Genomic DNA, 8,639 nt, shown 5'->3' on the forward strand with positions numbered 1-8,639 from the left:
GGTGGTGGACGAGGATAGGGGAAAGAGAATTGAGGATTTAATTCTTAGGATTTGGATCCATTTTGATTTGGGGTTTTAAGATCGAGCTCAAATCTATTAAAATATTATTTTTTACTACAAATTTCTTGAATAGCCTAGCTTAATTGGTAGAGGCATTGCCCCTTATTCTTAAGGTCATAGGTTCAAGGCTTCTTCCAAACCGCATACACATTCTTTATTTTCTTTTCTGTTTTCTACAGCAGACAAGAGAGGGGAAATTTCAGGACTAGGTCCTTGAACTTTTAGAAAATTTGAAAACTATCTTAATATTTTCAAAATCATACAATTTGGTCCCTAAAATAAATTAAATAATTATAAATCAAGCTTAAATGTGCGATGTGACATAAATAGTAATAATAATAATAGAATGAAAATTAATATGCTTATTGTTTTTTGGTAAAATCCAGTGCTTTCTAAATAATCTCGTCTAAATTGGTATAATTATGATAGTAGACGTAGCTCCCAAGATTTATACAATATTCTAAATGTCGTGCATTTGAAGTGATGAAGTGGAAAAGAAAGATTTTCGTGCATAAAGAAATAAAGAATCTGAAATAATAGTATCAAATAATGAGATAGAGCTTGCTATTTATAAGAAGAGAAAGGGGATAAATCAATAATAGAGACAATTATCATAAATATTATAATTGTTAAAGTATCTATCTAATTTAAATATATAATAAAAAATCATTTGCATTATGCAACGATTCAATAGCAGGGTTTAGAAGGAATGGCGATGAGGTAACAAAGGCAATAGTGTTGGGGGAGTGGTAGGAGGAAAGAAAAGGGAAGCCAAGGCAGATGGAGAAAACTTGGTTTTTGGTGAACTTTTGGGAAATCAGCAGTGCCCATAAGGCGAAGCAAAGAAAAGAGATGACAACAATCACATGAAGCATAACTACAACATACAAAGTGCAAATGGGGTACTCTTTTTTGGATTTACTTGCTGGTGGTTATGGAAGCATAGGAATTTAGTCCTTTTTAGTAATAGTATGATGATGTTCTAAAACGAGTTGCAGGGTGCTTACTTAAACAGATCAAATGGATACGCAAGTTGGGTTAAAGTAAACACGGATGGAGCGGTGATCGAGCATCAGCGGACGGTCAAGCAAGATTGGAACATGTGCAGTCACCCAACCGGAGCTTTGGCCAAGTTTTGGAACGCATTAGAGAACTCCGGAAACCATGATAAAAACAAAGCATCAAAGCCAAATGCATGCTCACCATTCCACAATGTTTATCTGCAGGAGTTTATGTTAACCACAGAGTTTAACTTCATTGATATTTAGGAAACTCACAGACTAACAATCATATTCCAAAACATTAACGTTTGTTTTGTTTGGTTTCCGTTTTCCAATTTTAAATCCATGAAATATGAAAGTTCCGGTTCCATGTTTTCAGATAAGCAAAGCATGAAAAAAATGAAAAAAAATCAAAACATGGCATCGCCCGGACTTGAACCGGAGACCTTCAGTGTGTTAGACTGACGTGATAACCAACTACACCACGACACCACCTTGGCTGCAGTCTTTGAACCATATTATCAGACAAATAGTAAAAAACCTGAACGAATGGATTTCTCAACCATGGATTGGGGACGTGTGGCCAATGGCAATTTAAAGGAACCGCAACGATAGTGTATTAATGAAAGTTTTATTCGGTTAAAGTTAAATAAAATGAATTTTCAAATGGGGAGAGAGTTTTCTTTTTTATGGGATTCATGATTGGGTTTCGTCTAATTAATATGTGAAGTTATAATTCAAGTATTAAAATAATTTAATTTTAAGGTATTATCTATTTAGATTTTTTTAATTTATTAATAATGTATACATATTTTATAAAAACAATTGTTTAAACTTGAATCTTTCAACGAAAAATAATATTTTCTTTTATGAAGTCACTCTTTATATTGTAATATAAATATTTATATCATATATATTTAATTATATCTAATGTAAAACAAATTTAAAGCTGATCACAAATCTAAATTTAAAGAAGATGAATCTAAATAGGCTTAAACTACAAAAAGTTCAAAATATGAAATAATTCTAATTAAACTGACCTATCTCGAATCTATTCACATGAGCGTAATTAACATTTCTAATCAATATTATTTTAATATATTATTATATTTGACTTATTATAAGCTAACTAATGTGAATTGAATATTATATAGATATATTATGAAGACCTAATTCTTTTAACTCAACTTATTTTATTTATAATATCAAAATTTAAGTTATTTAAATTTTTAAAAGATATATTATCATATTTTTAATAGAAGCAACTAGTTTTATTCAAAATAGGAAATATCACAAATTATAATAAAGATTTACAATCATAATCGTAAATTAAGAAAATAATTAGTAATTAGGCCACTTCCCTATAATCATTGAAACAAAACTAGCAACTTAAGATCACATAAGTCTCATACAAAGAAAAATTAAAAATATAACCAAGAAACTCGAACAAAGATAGATACAAACATATCTGACCGCATCAGCAAACAAACCACAAAAGATGATCAAGATATTGAAAGACTACCGACAAAAAACAAATCAAACTTAAGCGACGTGAAAACTATCAACGAATGTAAATCAGGTATCCAATCTAATATGAGGGTCCAAAACAAAGAAAATCAACAAGATATCATATATGTGTCATCTTGATCAGTCGTGACGATGTCAAATCAATCTTAGAAAAAAAACAAAAGAAAACAAAAGAAAATATAGATATAATATAAAAAAAGACAATAAAAAATATCGATGATCGACAACTAACATTAAAATTTAAAATTGATTGTAAATCAAAAAGGATAAAAAATAAAAGAGATAAGTGTCACATCAATTGGAAAAAACTAAGTTTATGAAATATCTTATTCTAATAAATGAACTCAACTTATTCTTTTATAATATGATGATTTAAACTTTATATATTATTTTAAATATATTTATTTATGATATTGAATTTTTTTAAAAAGATGTAATATCTTACTTCAATAAATGAACGAATAATTTATACTTCTAATAAATATATTTATTTATAATATTGAAAATAATAAATAAAAAGTTATATAACGAGCTCTCTATCACTCCATGACAATATTGTCCAGGTTTTTTTCAAATACCTTCGGTGTAATATCCCAAAAACGGGTTAGTGATCAAAGTGCAAGATTTTAAAATTTTGTGGTCAATTTAGATAAATTGGAAAGTTCAGGGATTTGTTTGGAATATTTTTAAATAGGATTGTTTAACAAAGATTAAAAGAGGAAGGGGCATTTTGGTCTTTTTGCAATTAATGAATTAAAAATTTATGAGGAGTGTATTATAACACATGGAAAAGGGAAGATGAGTAATAAGGAAGTTTAGAATTCTCTATCTTGTTCATCTTTCTTCCTCCTCTCCACCGTGAGTTCATACCTAAGGTGAGTATGTTTCCTGTTGATTATTCCTTTCATTTTTAAGTTGGTTTTGATTCTTGGAGTGTTAGGAAAGCTTAAGGAAGCTAAAAGAGAAGTAAAAACTAAAAGAATTTCAAGTTATGAGTGATTGAAGAAAAAAAGTTTTTAAGTGAATTGATGAGAAAAAGTTAATTAATGGATTTTGAAGTCATATTTGACTTGTCATAAGCTGCAATAAGAAATCTAAAGTGTTAGAAATTGATTTAGAACATGTTGAATTTTTTGTAAGATTTTTAGTTTCAAGTGAAATTATGGGATTTTAGATGATTAAGTGTGTTAGAGTAAAATAAGTTAGTTTTTATAAGTATAGTTAAGTTTAAAGGCTTGAGAGGAGGTCATAGTGGAAGGTTAAGGGAGTTTGGTCAAATTTCAAGTTGAAACGAGCAAGTTCTGGGTAAGGGGTATCGGTACTGGATGAACAATATCTATACTTCAAAGCAAAAATAGGTGATATCGGGGTCTGGGTATCGATACTGGATGAACAGTATCAATACCATAAGGTAAAAGTTGATGAATCATTTTAAGAGTATCGATACTGAAGGAGTAGTATTGATATCAGGGGTATCGATACCAATGTACAAGTATCAGTACCATTTTTATAAGATGAATTCCAGAATCTAGGAAGGGTATCGATACTGTAGTAAAGTATCGATACCGCAGTAAGGAAGTATCGATACTGTACCTTGGGTACCGATACTATTCAAAGTGAAATGGTGAATTAAGTGCTTCGTTTAGCTTAAGTTATTGGTGATTGATTTATAGTATTATGAATTCTGATATTCATTTAGATCGTATATTTGTGTAGATATTGAACGAAGGCAAGATCCGGATGATTCAAAGTTGTAAGATCGATCTAGAGTGCTTAGTGTTTTGTTTTGACTAAGTGAGGCTAAGGTGAGTGCATACTACTGTAATATATGGTGATATGAGAAATAAGACTTGCGATGAGTCTATCTTCAATGTTAGATTGCATGATTTTATGAATACAAGTATATTATTGATATGGTTTCTATGTGTACATGAGTACATGGATATGTATATATGTTACATGCATTGTTATACATGAGTTATGTGTTACATATTATACTATGTGTTACATGATCTAAGTGGATATATGAGAAAATTATATAAGCTATGTGATCATGAGCTATGTGAATACATGTCTATGTGATAACCTATGTGAACTGGTATAATTGACCTATGTGATTAAATGAAAAATTGAGATAAGCTAAATAACATTGACCTATGTGATTTCATGAGAATATGATATAAGCTATGTGTTATTGACCTAAGCGATTATATGAACATATGGTATAAGATATGCGATAAGGATCTATGTGCTTATATGTCTATGTGATACAAGCTATGTGAAATATGTAAACGGTAAAGCCCAAAAGTATGTGATATGAGAGCTAAGGGTATAATTGGCATGCCAAGAGTCGAGGGTTTATGCAGTCCTTCGGGATAATTATATGTGGTCTTTCGGGACATTTCTACGTGGTTTTTCAAGACAATACTATGTGGTCCTTTGGGACATTTCTATGTGGCACTTCGGTGTAATTTATACGAGTTGTGGTGACAACATTAGTGCACAACCATAATGCACTCACATACCTTAAATTCTTAATGATGTACCATGAGCTATTAAAAGAAAATATATAATGAACTGCGATAATGATAATAATAGTGACAATGATAATAATGTTGATAATGATATTGATGATGCTGATGATGATAATGATAATGATGTTGATGAATATATATATATATATGTGTGTGTGTGTGTGTGTGTGTGTGTGTGTGTGTGTGCACTTATGCTTTTGTTATATGATGTGTTCTATAGTTTATTTACATGATTGTATTAAATGCTTAGAATATGATTAAGTGATGAAATGTTTTATTATACATTTTATATGTCTCACTAAGTCAATGACTTAGCGTGTGAGTGTTTCACACATAGGTTCAGAGAAGCAAGAAGATTAAAGTTAAGAGTCAAGACAAAATAAACCTTACGAAGATCATATTAGAAAAGATTTAACAATATGTGTTTTGTTGTATTAAATATGATTGGCATGTAATTAAAGGTTAAATCATATATGCTCTGATCGGTTTTGTAAAACCATGTGACTGTATTTAATGTAAATTATTCAGTTTTATTTTAATGTGAATTTAAATTTTCAACTATCTTGTAAAAGTAAATGATTTGAAAAGTCAATGTGACACCTCGGATTCGTATCTGGGTCAGATACAGGTTGAGGGTGTTACATTAGACGCATGAATTATTTGTCCCAATAGGTTAACTAAAAATTTAATTTGCAATTTACGACAAATGTTATAGTAAAGGACAAATTCAGCATGTCGAGATGACAAGTTTGTTTGAAAATATTTTTTAATGGTCTCAGGTATGTGGGCTTTATGTAGGTCAATATTTTAATATATTTATTGAAACTCATCACATCGATGTGATGTGTCCATTAAAAATTAATTTTTTTAAAAGTCATTAAATAATTTTAAAAAATAAAAAAACTACAAAACTCGTTACGTTGAAGTGACGAGTTTGCCTTGAAATTTTAAAGAAACTAACCATTGTGCGACAAACAACTTCTTAAATTTTTTTAAAATTAACCGTTGAAACTCGTCACGTTGACGTGATAATTTTTATCTAATATAATTTAAAACATATATTAATTAAAAAGTAATATTAAAAAAATTAAATAAATACAAAATAATTTTATTACAAAATAATAATAAAAGAGTTATTATAAACTAATACAATGCATAATAAAATTTATTTATATTTCGTAGTTCTTGACGATGTCGAGAAGTGGTCAAATGATAATGGTGTGGGACTCGTTGAGTATGTCGGGGTTGTCTGCCTTGATCGCCTTCGTCTTCATCTTTGTTTGCTTCTTGAAGAGGAGGTGTACTGAACTTCACTCTACGTTGAGATCCATCTTCGAAATAGGGTGATGGATACTTATGGTAGTTGATGCCATCATTGCTTTCATTGACTCGGCTTAGCTACCTTGTTGACCATATATAATATGATCTCATTCACCCTCATTCGCATGTTTTGTCGTAGATGCTTCAGTGCTTTGCATTGCATTCCATGAATCTCGAACCCAATTCAGTTGAGTCTCCGTTGAAGCATGATATGGAGGATAAAAATCAAAACTGGTCTGAGATGGAAAATAATCGGTTGAAGCATAAGATGAAGATGTCGATGATGATTTCTAGGCCTTTGTGAATTTGACATTTCCTTGTTGCCATTCTTCCCTCTCTTACGGTGACATTAAATATGATTTCTCATTTGCTTCATAATTTTAGATGTGGGGAAAAATGTAAAAATCAAGGTCAACGGGTGTAATCATCATAAAGCATAGGGACCGATAAATGAAGCTGATTCCATTGCTTAGTGCAGACAACATGCTTCCTTGACCAATTATCTTTATGCTTCTCACGCGTATCAATTATATGGAGCGCGTCCATATCAAATATTTGCGTAGAAATTGGTTGATGAGAACACAAATTGTCGCAACACTCTATGAAATGCATCTCAACAATAACAAAGTGTAACAAAGGCATAACGACACACCACAACTCCGAGTATTCAAAAAACATCCTGATGGCAGTAATCGATAGATCTCATCGTCATAATACGACATCCAAGAAAACTATAAATATTAATAATAAAAATTAGTATAAATAAAGTGAAAAAAATTTAAACAAGTTAGGATCCAAGGAAACTTAATCGAGGCTGCTATAATTGGCGTAAAAATGGGAACCCGTACCACACCCAAGATTCTAACATGATTAGACAGCCTGTTATATCAACTTTTTGACCTCATTCGATGATTGTAGTCTTGTAAAGTTTCCGGTATAAAAAAAGCTAAAATCATTAAGCCCCACCTATTGTTGCAATACTCAGTAAAATTCTCCAATATCGGAAGATACTGAATGTGCACCAAATTACTAGATTTATCCAATAACAATATCCCTCCGATCAACTGGAGCAGATACACTCTGGTTGTAAAAATAACCTCATCCTTGGTAGAGTCGTTTGTTACATTAAATTCTGACTCTTTAGGATCTCTGATGGTAGCATCTTTCCCAAAACTTGGTGCACAATTTTGAATCGACTGAAATCGTTGTGCATTACTAGTGTCGCACCATTAACCGGAACACCGAGTTGATAAGCGACATCTTTTAACGTAATTGTTGCTTCACCATTCGAGAAAAAAAAAGCATGCATCTCAGGCCTCCAACATTCAATTAGAGCCGAAATCAATGTTATATTCACCTAAAAACCACGCAGAAATGTCACTAGATATAACCTGGATTGTTGAAGATATATAGTAATCTGCTGATGCAGATCTCTCAAAGTCATTTCTCATTGATAAATGACTCGTTCTTCTTTCGGACCAAGTTCAAACGAAGAAATATGAACAACATCAAGGCATAATATTTCATCTCGAGTAGGTATTTTTCGAGAATTTTCAAAATATTCGTTTTCTCTCAATTTGTTTCTTAACAAAACACAATAAACACTCTAAACCCCAAACCCCTATTTATAACCACAAACACAACGATCATAAACGACTAGTTTTTGTAGTTTTTTTTTTCAAAAATCCCAACAAACTCGTCACCTTGAGGTGAGGAGTTCCATGTTGACTGTTGCAATTTGACCGTTGCAACTATCTATTGCAATTGCCCGTTACACAACGACTGTAAATAGTTAGTTTTTTTTTTAAATCCAATGCAAACCCATCACCTAGACATGACGATTTTATTAGTATTTTTTAATTTTTTTAAAATTTTAAATTATTTAATGAATTAAAAAAAGTAATTTCTTAATAGACTCATCATTTCGATGTGACAAGTTTTAGTGAATATATTAAAATATTAGTACACATAGAAATATATCTATAAATAATAAAAATATTTTCAATCAAACTCGTCACATATACGTTATAAATTTATCTAGATTATAAATTAAATTTTTAGTTAGCCTATTGAGCAAAATAATTCACGCGCTTGCCAGGCTTCTTAAAACCCATAGAATATAAGGGCTGGACTTTGAAATGAGAACTTGAGGCATTACTCTATAACTGAAACACTAGATCGCTCCTCTTCCCCATAT

At 30.8% G+C, this 8,639-nt stretch overlaps 1 non-coding gene across 1 annotated transcript; it reads right to left on the reverse strand.

Annotated features, from left to right (window-relative positions):
• Positions 1–1,479: 1,479 nt before the first annotated feature.
• On the reverse strand, positions 1,480–1,553 carry TRNAV-AAC. The gene has a single exon. It is a non-coding gene; the product is annotated as a tRNA-Val (tRNA).
• Positions 1,554–8,639: the final 7,086 nt, after the last annotated feature.

The sequence above is a fragment of the Hibiscus syriacus genome, unplaced genomic scaffold (genome assembly GCF_006381635.1).
Source record: "Hibiscus syriacus cultivar Baekdansim isolate YM2019G1 unplaced genomic scaffold, ASM638163v2 tig00112738_pilon, whole genome shotgun sequence".
Classification (NCBI taxonomy): Eukaryota; Viridiplantae; Streptophyta; class Magnoliopsida; order Malvales; family Malvaceae; genus Hibiscus; species Hibiscus syriacus.